We start from the raw sequence: 10,510 nt of genomic DNA on the forward strand, positions 1-10,510 counted from the left end.
GCGGGGCGAGAGGAGTAGCAGCGGGGAGAGAGGAGCAGCAGCGGGGAGAGAGTAGCAGCAGTGGGCGGGAGGAGCAGCAGCGGGGAGAGAGAAGCAGCAGCGGGGAGAGAGGAGCAGCAGCGGTGAGAGAGGAGCAGCAGTGGGGGTGAGAGGAGCAGCAGCGGGGAGAGAGGAGCAGCAGCGGGGCGAGAGGAGTAGCAGCAGGGAGAGAGGAGTAGCAGCGGGGAGAGAGGAGCAGCAGCGGGGAGAGAGGAGCAGCAGCGGGGAGAGAGAGGCAGCAGCGGGGAGAGAGGAGCTGCAGTGGGGCGAGAGTAGCAGCAGCGGGGAGAGAGGAGCAGCAGCGGGGTGAGAGGAGCAGCAGCGGGGGTGAGAGGAGCAGCAGCGGGGAGAGAGGAGCAGCAGCGGGGCGAGAGGAGCAGCAGCGGGGCGAGAGGAGCAGCAGCGGGGCGAGAGGAGCAGCAGCGGGGAGAGAGGAGCAGCAGCGGGGCGAGAGGAGCAGCAGCGGGGCGAGAGGAGCAGCAGCGGGGGTGAGAGGAGCTGCAGCGGGGAGAGAGGAGCAGCAGCGGGGAGAGAGCTGCAGCGGGGGGGAGAGGAGCAGCAGCGGGGAGAGAGGAGCAGCAGCGGGGAGAGAGGAGCAGCAGCGGGGAGAAAGGAGCAGCAGCGGGGAGAGGGGAGCATCAGCGGGGCGAGAGGAGTAGCAGCGGGGAGAGAGGAGCAGCAGCGGGGAGAGAGTAGCAGCAGTGGGCGGGAGGAGCAGCAGCGGGGAGAGAGAAGCAGCAGCGGGGAGAGAGGAGCAGCAGCGGTGAGAGAGGAGCAGCAGTGGGGGTGAGAGGAGCAGCAGCGGGGAGAGAGGAGCAGCAGCGGGGCGAGAGGAGTAGCAGCAGGGAGAGAGGAGCAGCAGCGGGGCAAGAGGAGCAGCAGCGGGGCGAGAGGAGCAGCAGCGGGGCGAGAGGAGCAGCAGCGGGGAGAGAGGAGCAGCAGCGGGGCGAGAGGAGCAGCAGCGGGGCGAGAGGAGCAGCAGCGGGGAGAGAGGAGCAGCAGCGGGGAGAGAGGAGCAGCAGCGGGGAGAGAGGAGCAGCAGCGCTGAGAGAGGAGCAGCAGCGCTGAGAGAGGAGCAGCAGTGGGGGCGAGAGGAGCAGCAGTGGGGGCGAGAGGAGCAGCAGCGGGGAGAGAGGAGCAGCAGCGGGGAGAGAGTAGCAGCAGTGGGCGGGAGGAGCAGCAGCGGGGAGAGAGGAGCTGCAGTGGGGCGAGAGTAGCAGCAGCGGGGAGAGAGGAGCAGCAGCGGGGTGAGAGGAGCAGCAGCGGGGGTGAGAGGAGCAGCAGCGGGGAGAGAGGAGCAGCAGCGGGGCGAGAGGAGCAGCAGCGGGGCGAGAGGAGCAGCAGCGGGGCGAGAGGAGCAGCAGCGGGGAGAGAGGAGCAGCAGCGGGGCGAGAGGAGCAGCAGCGGGGCGAGAGGAGCAGCAGCGGGGGTGAGAGGAGCTGCAGCGGGGAGAGAGGAGCAGCAGCGGGGAGAGAGCTGCAGCGGGGGGGAGAGGAGCAGCAGCGGGGAGAGAGGAGCAGCAGCGGGGAGAGAGGAGCAGCAGCGGGGAGAAAGGAGCAGCAGCGGGGAGAGGGGAGCATCAGCGGGGCGAGAGGAGTAGCAGCGGGGAGAGAGGAGCAGCAGCGGGGAGAGAGTAGCAGCAGTGGGCGGGAGGAGCAGCAGCGGGGAGAGAGAAGCAGCAGCGGGGAGAGAGGAGCAGCAGCGGTGAGAGAGGAGCAGCAGTGGGGGTGAGAGGAGCAGCAGCGGGGAGAGAGGAGCAGCAGCGGGGCGAGAGGAGTAGCAGCAGGGAGAGAGGAGCAGCAGCGGGGCAAGAGGAGCAGCAGCGGGGCGAGAGGAGCAGCAGCGGGGCGAGAGGAGCAGCAGCGGGGAGAGAGGAGCAGCAGCGGGGCGAGAGGAGCAGCAGCGGGGCGAGAGGAGCAGCAGCGGGGAGAGAGGAGCAGCAGCGGGGAGAGAGGAGCAGCAGCGGGGAGAGAGGAGCAGCAGCGCTGAGAGAGGAGCAGCAGCGCTGAGAGAGGAGCAGCAGTGGGGGCGAGAGGAGCAGCAGTGGGGGCGAGAGGAGCAGCAGCGGGGAGAGAGGAGCAGCAGCGGGGAGAGAGGAGCAGCAGCGGGGAGAGAGGAGCAGCAGTGGTGAGAGAGGAGCAGCAGCGGGGAGAGAGGAGCAGCAGCGGTGAGAGAGGAGCAGCAGTGGGGGTGAGAGGAGCAGCAGCGGGGAGAGAGGAGCAGCAGCGGGGCGAGAGGAGTAGCAGCAGGGAGAGAGGAGTAGCAGCGGGGAGAGAGGAGCAGCAGCGGGGAGAGAGAGGCAGCAGCGGGGAGAGAGGAGCTGCAGTGGGGCGAGAGTAGCAGCAGCGGGGAGAGAGGAGCAGCAGCGGGGTGAGAGGAGCAGCAGCGGGGGAGAGAGGAGCAGCAGCGGGGGTGAGAGGAGCAGCAGCGGGGGTGAGAGGAGCAGCAGCGGGGAGAGAGGAGCAGCAGCGGGGCAAGAGGAGCAGCAGCGGGGCGAGAGGAGCAGCAGCGGGGCGAGAGGAGCAGCAGCGGGGAGAGAGGAGCAGCAGCGGGGCGAGAGGAGCAGCAGCGGGGCGAGAGGAGCAGCAGCGGGGGTGAGAGGAGCTGCAGCGGGGAGAGAGGAGCAGCAGCGGGGAGAGAGGAGCTGCAGCGGGGGGGAGAGGAGCAGCAGCGGGGCGAGAGGAGCAGCAGCAGGGTGAGAGGAGCAGCAGCAGGGTGAGAGGAGCAGCAGCGGGGAGAGAGGAGCAGCAGTGGGGGAGAGAGGAGCAGCACCGGGGAGAGAGGAGCAGCAGCGGGGCGAGAGGAGCAGCAGCGGGGCGAGAGGAGAAGCAGCGGGGAGAGAGGAGCAGCAGCGGGGCGAGAGGAGCAGCAGTGGGGCGAGAGGAGCAGCAGCGGGGCGAGAGGAGCAGCAGCGGGGAGAGAGGAGCAGCAGCGGGGAGAGAGGAGCAGCAGCGGGGAGAGAGGAGCAGCAGCGGGGAGAGAGGAGCAGCAGCGGGGAGAGAGGAGCAGCAGCGGGGAGAGAGGAGCAGCAGCGGGGAGAGAGGAGCAGCAGCGGGGCGAGAGGAGCAGCAGCGGGGAGAGAGGAGCAGCAGCGGGGAGAGAGGAGCAGCAGCGGGGAGAAAGGAGCAGCAGCGGGGAGAGGGGAGCATCAGCGGGGCGAGAGGAGTAGCAGCGGGGAGAGAGGAGCAGCAGCGGGGAGAGAGTAGCAGCAGTGGGCGGGAGGAGCAGCAGCGGGGAGAGAGAAGCAGCAGCGGGGAGAGAGGAGCAGCAGCGGTGAGAGAGGAGCAGCAGTGGGGGTGAGAGGAGCAGCAGCGGGGAGAGAGGAGCAGCAGCGGGGCGAGAGGAGTAGCAGCAGGGAGAGAGGAGTAGCAGCGGGGAGAGAGGAGCAGCAGCGGGGAGAGAGGAGCAGCAGCGGGGAGAGAGAGGCAGCAGCGGGGAGAGAGGAGCTGCAGTGGGGCGAGAGTAGCAGCAGCGGGGAGAGAGGAGCAGCAGCGGGGTGAGAGGAGCAGCAGCGGGGGTGAGAGGAGCAGCAGCGGGGAGAGAGGAGCAGCAGCGGGGCGAGAGGAGCAGCAGCGGGGCGAGAGGAGCAGCAGCGGGGCGAGAGGAGCAGCAGCGGGGAGAGAGGAGCAGCAGCGGGGCGAGAGGAGCAGCAGCGGGGCGAGAGGAGCAGCAGCGGGGGTGAGAGGAGCTGCAGCGGGGAGAGAGGAGCAGCAGCGGGGAGAGAGCTGCAGCGGGGGGGAGAGGAGCAGCAGCGGGGAGAGAGGAGCAGCAGCGGGGAGAGAGGAGCAGCAGCGGGGAGAAAGGAGCAGCAGCGGGGAGAGGGGAGCATCAGCGGGGCGAGAGGAGTAGCAGCGGGGAGAGAGGAGCAGCAGCGGGGAGAGAGTAGCAGCAGTGGGCGGGAGGAGCAGCAGCGGGGAGAGAGAAGCAGCAGCGGGGAGAGAGGAGCAGCAGCGGTGAGAGAGGAGCAGCAGTGGGGGTGAGAGGAGCAGCAGCGGGGAGAGAGGAGCAGCAGCGGGGCGAGAGGAGTAGCAGCAGGGAGAGAGGAGTAGCAGCGGGGAGAGAGGAGCAGCAGCGGGGAGAGAGGAGCAGCAGCGGGGAGAGAGAGGCAGCAGCGGGGAGAGAGGAGCTGCAGTGGGGCGAGAGTAGCAGCAGCGGGGAGAGAGGAGCAGCAGCGGGGTGAGAGGAGCAGCAGCGGGGGTGAGAGGAGCAGCAGCGGGGAGAGAGGAGCAGCAGCGGGGCGAGAGGAGCAGCAGCGGGGCGAGAGGAGCAGCAGCGGGGCGAGAGGAGCAGCAGCGGGGAGAGAGGAGCAGCAGCGGGGCGAGAGGAGCAGCAGCGGGGCGAGAGGAGCAGCAGCGGGGGTGAGAGGAGCTGCAGCGGGGAGAGAGGAGCAGCAGCGGGGAGAGAGCTGCAGCGGGGGGGAGAGGAGCAGCAGCGGGGCGAGAGGAGCAGCAGCAGGGTGAGAGGAGCAGCAGCGGGGAGAGAGGAGCAGCAGTGGGGGAGAGAGGAGCAGCACCGGGGAGAGAGGAGCAGCAGCGGGGCGAGAGGAGCAGCAGCGGGGCGAGAGGAGAAGCAGCGGGGAGAGAGGAGCAGCAGTGGGGCGAGAGGAGCAGCAGTGGGGCGAGAGGAGCAGCAGCGGGGCGAGAGGAGCAGCAGCGGGGAGAGAGGAGCAGCAGCGGGGAGAGAGGAGCAGCAGCGGGGAGAGAGGAGCAGCAGTGGGCGGGAGGAGCAGCAGCGGGGAGAGAGAAGCAGCAGCGGGGAGAGAGGAGCAGCAGCGGTGAGAGAGGAGCAGCAGTGGGGGTGAGAGGAGCAGCAGCGGGGAGAGAGGAGTAGCAGCAGGGAGAGAGGAGTAGCAGCGGGGAGAGAGGAGCAGCAGCGGGGAGAGAGGAGCAGCAGCGGGGAGAGAGGAGCAGCAGCGGGGAGAAAGGAGCAGCAGCGGGGAGAGGGGAGCATCAGCGGGGCGAGAGGAGTAGCAGCGGGGAGAGAGGAGCAGCAGCGGGGAGAGAGTAGCAGCAGTGGGCGGGAGGAGCAGCAGCGGGGAGAGAGAAGCAGCAGCGGGGAGAGAGGAGCAGCAGCGGTGAGAGAGGAGCAGCAGTGGGGGTGAGAGGAGCAGCAGCGGGGAGAGAGGAGCAGCAGCGGGGCGAGAGGAGTAGCAGCAGGGAGAGAGGAGTAGCAGCGGGGAGAGAGGAGCAGCAGCGGGGAGAGAGGAGCAGCAGCGGGGAGAGAGAGGCAGCAGCGGGGAGAGAGGAGCTGCAGTGGGGCGAGAGTAGCAGCAGCGGGGAGAGAGGAGCAGCAGCGGGGTGAGAGGAGCAGCAGCGGGGGTGAGAGGAGCAGCAGCGGGGAGAGAGGAGCAGCAGCGGGGCGAGAGGAGCAGCAGCGGGGCGAGAGGAGCAGCAGCGGGGCGAGAGGAGCAGCAGCGGGGAGAGAGGAGCAGCAGCGGGGCGAGAGGAGCAGCAGCGGGGCGAGAGGAGCAGCAGCGGGGGTGAGAGGAGCTGCAGCGGGGAGAGAGGAGCAGCAGCGGGGAGAGAGCTGCAGCGGGGGGGAGAGGAGCAGCAGCGGGGAGAGAGGAGCAGCAGCGGGGAGAGAGGAGCAGCAGCGGGGAGAAAGGAGCAGCAGCGGGGAGAGGGGAGCATCAGCGGGGCGAGAGGAGTAGCAGCGGGGAGAGAGGAGCAGCAGCGGGGAGAGAGTAGCAGCAGTGGGCGGGAGGAGCAGCAGCGGGGAGAGAGAAGCAGCAGCGGGGAGAGAGGAGCAGCAGCGGTGAGAGAGGAGCAGCAGTGGGGGTGAGAGGAGCAGCAGCGGGGAGAGAGGAGCAGCAGCGGGGCGAGAGGAGTAGCAGCAGGGAGAGAGGAGTAGCAGCGGGGAGAGAGGAGCAGCAGCGGGGAGAGAGGAGCAGCAGCGGGGAGAGAGAGGCAGCAGCGGGGAGAGAGGAGCTGCAGTGGGGCGAGAGTAGCAGCAGCGGGGAGAGAGGAGCAGCAGCGGGGTGAGAGGAGCAGCAGCGGGGGTGAGAGGAGCAGCAGCGGGGAGAGAGGAGCAGCAGCGGGGCGAGAGGAGCAGCAGCGGGGCGAGAGGAGCAGCAGCGGGGCGAGAGGAGCAGCAGCGGGGAGAGAGGAGCAGCAGCGGGGCGAGAGGAGCAGCAGCGGGGCGAGAGGAGCAGCAGCGGGGGTGAGAGGAGCTGCAGCGGGGAGAGAGGAGCAGCAGCGGGGAGAGAGCTGCAGCGGGGGGGAGAGGAGCAGCAGCGGGGCGAGAGGAGCAGCAGCAGGGTGAGAGGAGCAGCAGCGGGGAGAGAGGAGCAGCAGTGGGGGAGAGAGGAGCAGCACCGGGGAGAGAGGAGCAGCAGCGGGGCGAGAGGAGCAGCAGCGGGGCGAGAGGAGAAGCAGCGGGGAGAGAGGAGCAGCAGTGGGGCGAGAGGAGCAGCAGTGGGGCGAGAGGAGCAGCAGCGGGGCGAGAGGAGCAGCAGCGGGGAGAGAGGAGCAGCAGCGGGGAGAGAGGAGCAGCAGCGGGGCGAGAGGAGCAGCAGCGGGGAGAGAGGAGCAGCAGCGGGGCGAGAGGAGCAGCAGCGGGGCGAGAGGAGCAGCAGCGGGGGTGAGAGGAGCTGCAGCGGGGAGAGAGGAGCAGCAGCGGGGAGAGAGCTGCAGCGGGGGGGAGAGGAGCAGCAGCGGGGCGAGAGGAGCAGCAGCAGGGTGAGAGGAGCAGCAGCGGGGAGAGAGGAGCAGCAGTGGGGGAGAGAGGAGCAGCACCGGGGAGAGAGGAGCAGCAGCGGGGCGAGAGGAGCAGCAGCGGGGCGAGAGGAGAAGCAGCGGGGAGAGAGGAGCAGCAGTGGGGCGAGAGGAGCAGCAGTGGGGCGAGAGGAGCAGCAGCGGGGCGAGAGGAGCAGCAGCGGGGAGAGAGGAGCAGCAGCGGGGAGAGAGGAGCAGCAGCGGGGAGAGAGGAGCAGCAGTGGGCGGGAGGAGCAGCAGCGGGGAGAGAGAAGCAGCAGCGGGGAGAGAGGAGCAGCAGCGGTGAGAGAGGAGCAGCAGTGGGGGTGAGAGGAGCAGCAGCGGGGAGAGAGGAGCAGCAGCGGGGCGAGAGGAGTAGCAGCAGGGAGAGAGGAGTAGCAGCGGGGAGAGAGGAGCAGCAGCGGGGAGAGAGGAGCAGCAGCGGGGAGAGAGGAGCAGCAGCGGGGAGAAAGGAGCAGCAGCGGGGAGAGGGGAGCATCAGCGGGGCGAGAGGAGTAGCAGCGGGGAGAGAGGAGCAGCAGCGGGGAGAGAGTAGCAGCAGTGGGCGGGAGGAGCAGCAGCGGGGAGAGAGAAGCAGCAGCGGGGAGAGAGGAGCAGCAGCGGTGAGAGAGGAGCAGCAGTGGGGGTGAGAGGAGCAGCAGCGGGGAGAGAGGAGCAGCAGCGGGGCGAGAGGAGTAGCAGCAGGGAGAGAGGAGTAGCAGCGGGGAGAGAGGAGCAGCAGCGGGGAGAGAGGAGCAGCAGCGGGGAGAGAGAGGCAGCAGCGGGGAGAGAGGAGCTGCAGTGGGGCGAGAGTAGCAGCAGCGGGGAGAGAGGAGCAGCAGCGGGGTGAGAGGAGCAGCAGCGGGGGTGAGAGGAGCAGCAGCGGGGAGAGAGGAGCAGCAGCGGGGCGAGAGGAGCAGCAGCGGGGCGAGAGGAGCAGCAGCGGGGCGAGAGGAGCAGCAGCGGGGAGAGAGGAGCAGCAGCGGGGCGAGAGGAGCAGCAGCGGGGCGAGAGGAGCAGCAGCGGGGGTGAGAGGAGCTGCAGCGGGGAGAGAGGAGCAGCAGCGGGGAGAGAGCTGCAGCGGGGGGGAGAGGAGCAGCAGCGGGGAGAGAGGAGCAGCAGCGGGGAGAGAGGAGCAGCAGCGGGGAGAAAGGAGCAGCAGCGGGGAGAGGGGAGCATCAGCGGGGCGAGAGGAGTAGCAGCGGGGAGAGAGGAGCAGCAGCGGGGAGAGAGTAGCAGCAGTGGGCGGGAGGAGCAGCAGCGGGGAGAGAGAAGCAGCAGCGGGGAGAGAGGAGCAGCAGCGGTGAGAGAGGAGCAGCAGTGGGGGTGAGAGGAGCAGCAGCGGGGAGAGAGGAGCAGCAGCGGGGCGAGAGGAGTAGCAGCAGGGAGAGAGGAGTAGCAGCGGGGAGAGAGGAGCAGCAGCGGGGAGAGAGGAGCAGCAGCCGGGAGAGAGAGGCAGCAGCGGGGAGAGAGGAGCTGCAGTGGGGCGAGAGTAGCAGCAGCGGGGAGAGAGGAGCAGCAGCGGGGTGAGAGGAGCAGCAGCGGGGGTGAGAGGAGCAGCAGCGGGGAGAGAGGAGCAGCAGCGGGGCGAGAGGAGCAGCAGCGGGGCGAGAGGAGCAGCAGCGGGGCGAGAGGAGCAGCAGCGGGGAGAGAGGAGCAGCAGCGGGGCGAGAGGAGCAGCAGCGGGGCGAGAGGAGCAGCAGCGGGGGTGAGAGGAGCTGCAGCGGGGAGAGAGGAGCAGCAGCGGGGAGAGAGCTGCAGCGGGGGGGAGAGGAGCAGCAGCGGGGCGAGAGGAGCAGCAGCAGGGTGAGAGGAGCAGCAGCGGGGAGAGAGGAGCAGCAGTGGGGGAGAGAGGAGCAGCACCGGGGAGAGAGGAGCAGCAGCGGGGCGAGAGGAGCAGCAGCGGGGCGAGAGGAGAAGCAGCGGGGAGAGAGGAGCAGCAGTGGGGCGAGAGGAGCAGCAGTGGGGCGAGAGGAGCAGCAGCGGGGCGAGAGGAGCAGCAGCGGGGAGAGAGGAGCAGCAGCGGGGAGAGAGGAGCAGCAGCGGGGAGAGAGGAGCAGCAGTGGGCGGGAGGAGCAGCAGCGGGGAGAGAGAAGCAGCAGCGGGGAGAGAGGAGCAGCAGCGGTGAGAGAGGAGCAGCAGTGGGGGTGAGAGGAGCAGCAGCGGGGAGAGAGGAGCAGCAGCGGGGCGAGAGGAGTAGCAGCAGGGAGAGAGGAGTAGCAGCGGGGAGAGAGGAGCAGCAGCGGGGAGAGAGAGGCAGCAGCGGGGAGAGAGGAGCTGCAGTGGGGCGAGAGTAGCAGCAGCGGGGAGAGAGGAGCAGCAGCGGGGTGAGAGGAGCAGCAGCGGGGGAGAGAGGAGCAGCAGCGGGGGTGAGAGGAGCAGCAGCGGGGGTGAGAGGAGCAGCAGCGGGGAGAGAGGAGCAGCAGCGGGGCGAGAGGAGCAGCAGCGGGGCGAGAGGAGCAGCAGCGGGGCGAGAGGAGCAGCAGCGGGGAGAGAGGAGCAGCAGCGGGGCGAGAGGAGCAGCAGCGGGGCGAGAGGAGCAGCAGCGGGGGTGAGAGGAGCTGCAGCGGGGAGAGAGGAGCAGCAGCGGGGAGAGAGGAGCTGCAGCGGGGGGGAGAGGAGCAGCAGCGGGGCGAGAGGAGCAGCAGCAGGGTGAGAGGAGCAGCAGCGGGGAGAGAGGAGCAGCAGTGGGGGAGAGAGGAGCAGCACCGGGGAGAGAGGAGCAGCAGCGGGGCGAGAGGAGCAGCAGCGGGGCGAGAGGAGAAGCAGCGGGGAGAGACGAGCAGCAGCGGGGCGAGAGGAGCAGCAGTGGGGCGAGAGGAGCAGCAGCGGGGCGAGAGGAGCAGCAGCGGGGCGAGAGGAGCAGCAGCGGGGAGAGAGGAGCAGCAGCGGGGAGAGAGGAGCAGCAGCGGGGAGAGAGGAGCAGCAGCGGGGAGAGAGGAGCAGCAGCGGAGAGAGAGGAGCAGCAGCGGGGAGAGAGGAGCAGCAGCGGGGAGAGAGGAGCAGCAGCGGGGCGAGAGGAGCAGCAGCGGGGCGAGAGGAGCAGCAGCGGGGAGAGAGGAGCAGCAGCGGGGAGAGAGGAGCAGCAGCGGGGAGAAAGGAGCAGCAGCGGGGAGAGGGGAGCATCAGCGGGGCGAGAGGAGTAGCAGCGGGGAGAGAGGAGCAGCAGCGGGGAGAGAGGAGCAGCAGTGGGCGGGAGGAGCAGCAGCGGGGAGAGAGAAGCAGCAGCGGGGAGAGAGGAGCAGCAGCGGTGAGAGAGGAGCAGCAGTGGGGGTGAGAGGAGCAGCAGCGGGGAGAGAGGAGCAGCAGCGGGGCGAGAGGAGTAGCAGCAGGGAGAGAGGAGTAGCAGCGGGGAGAGAGGAGCAGCAGCGGGGAGAGAGAGGCAGCAGCGGGGAGAGAGGAGCTGCAGTGGGGCGAGAGTAGCAGCAGCGGGGAGAGAGGAGCAGCAGCGGGGTGAGAGGAGCAGCAGCGGGGGAGAGAGGAGCAGCAGCGGGGGTGAGAGGAGCAGCAGCGGGGGTGAGAGGAGCAGCAGCGGGGAGAGAGGAGCAGCAGCGGGGCGAGAGGAGCAGCAGCGGGGCGAGAGGAGCAGCAGCGGGGCGAGAGGAGCAGCAGCGGGGCGAGAGGAGCAGCAGCGGGGAGAGAGGAGCAGCAGCGGGGCGAGAGGAGCAGCAGCGGGGCGAGAGGAGCAGCAGCGGGGGTGAGAGGAGCTGCAGCGGGGAGAGAGGAGCAGCAGCGGGGAGAGAGGAGCTGCAGCGGGGGGGAGAGGAGCAGCAGCGGGG

Source organism: Scyliorhinus torazame, chromosome 4 (assembly GCF_047496885.1).
Source record: "Scyliorhinus torazame isolate Kashiwa2021f chromosome 4, sScyTor2.1, whole genome shotgun sequence".
In the NCBI taxonomy this organism is placed as follows: domain Eukaryota; kingdom Metazoa; phylum Chordata; class Chondrichthyes; order Carcharhiniformes; family Scyliorhinidae; genus Scyliorhinus; species Scyliorhinus torazame.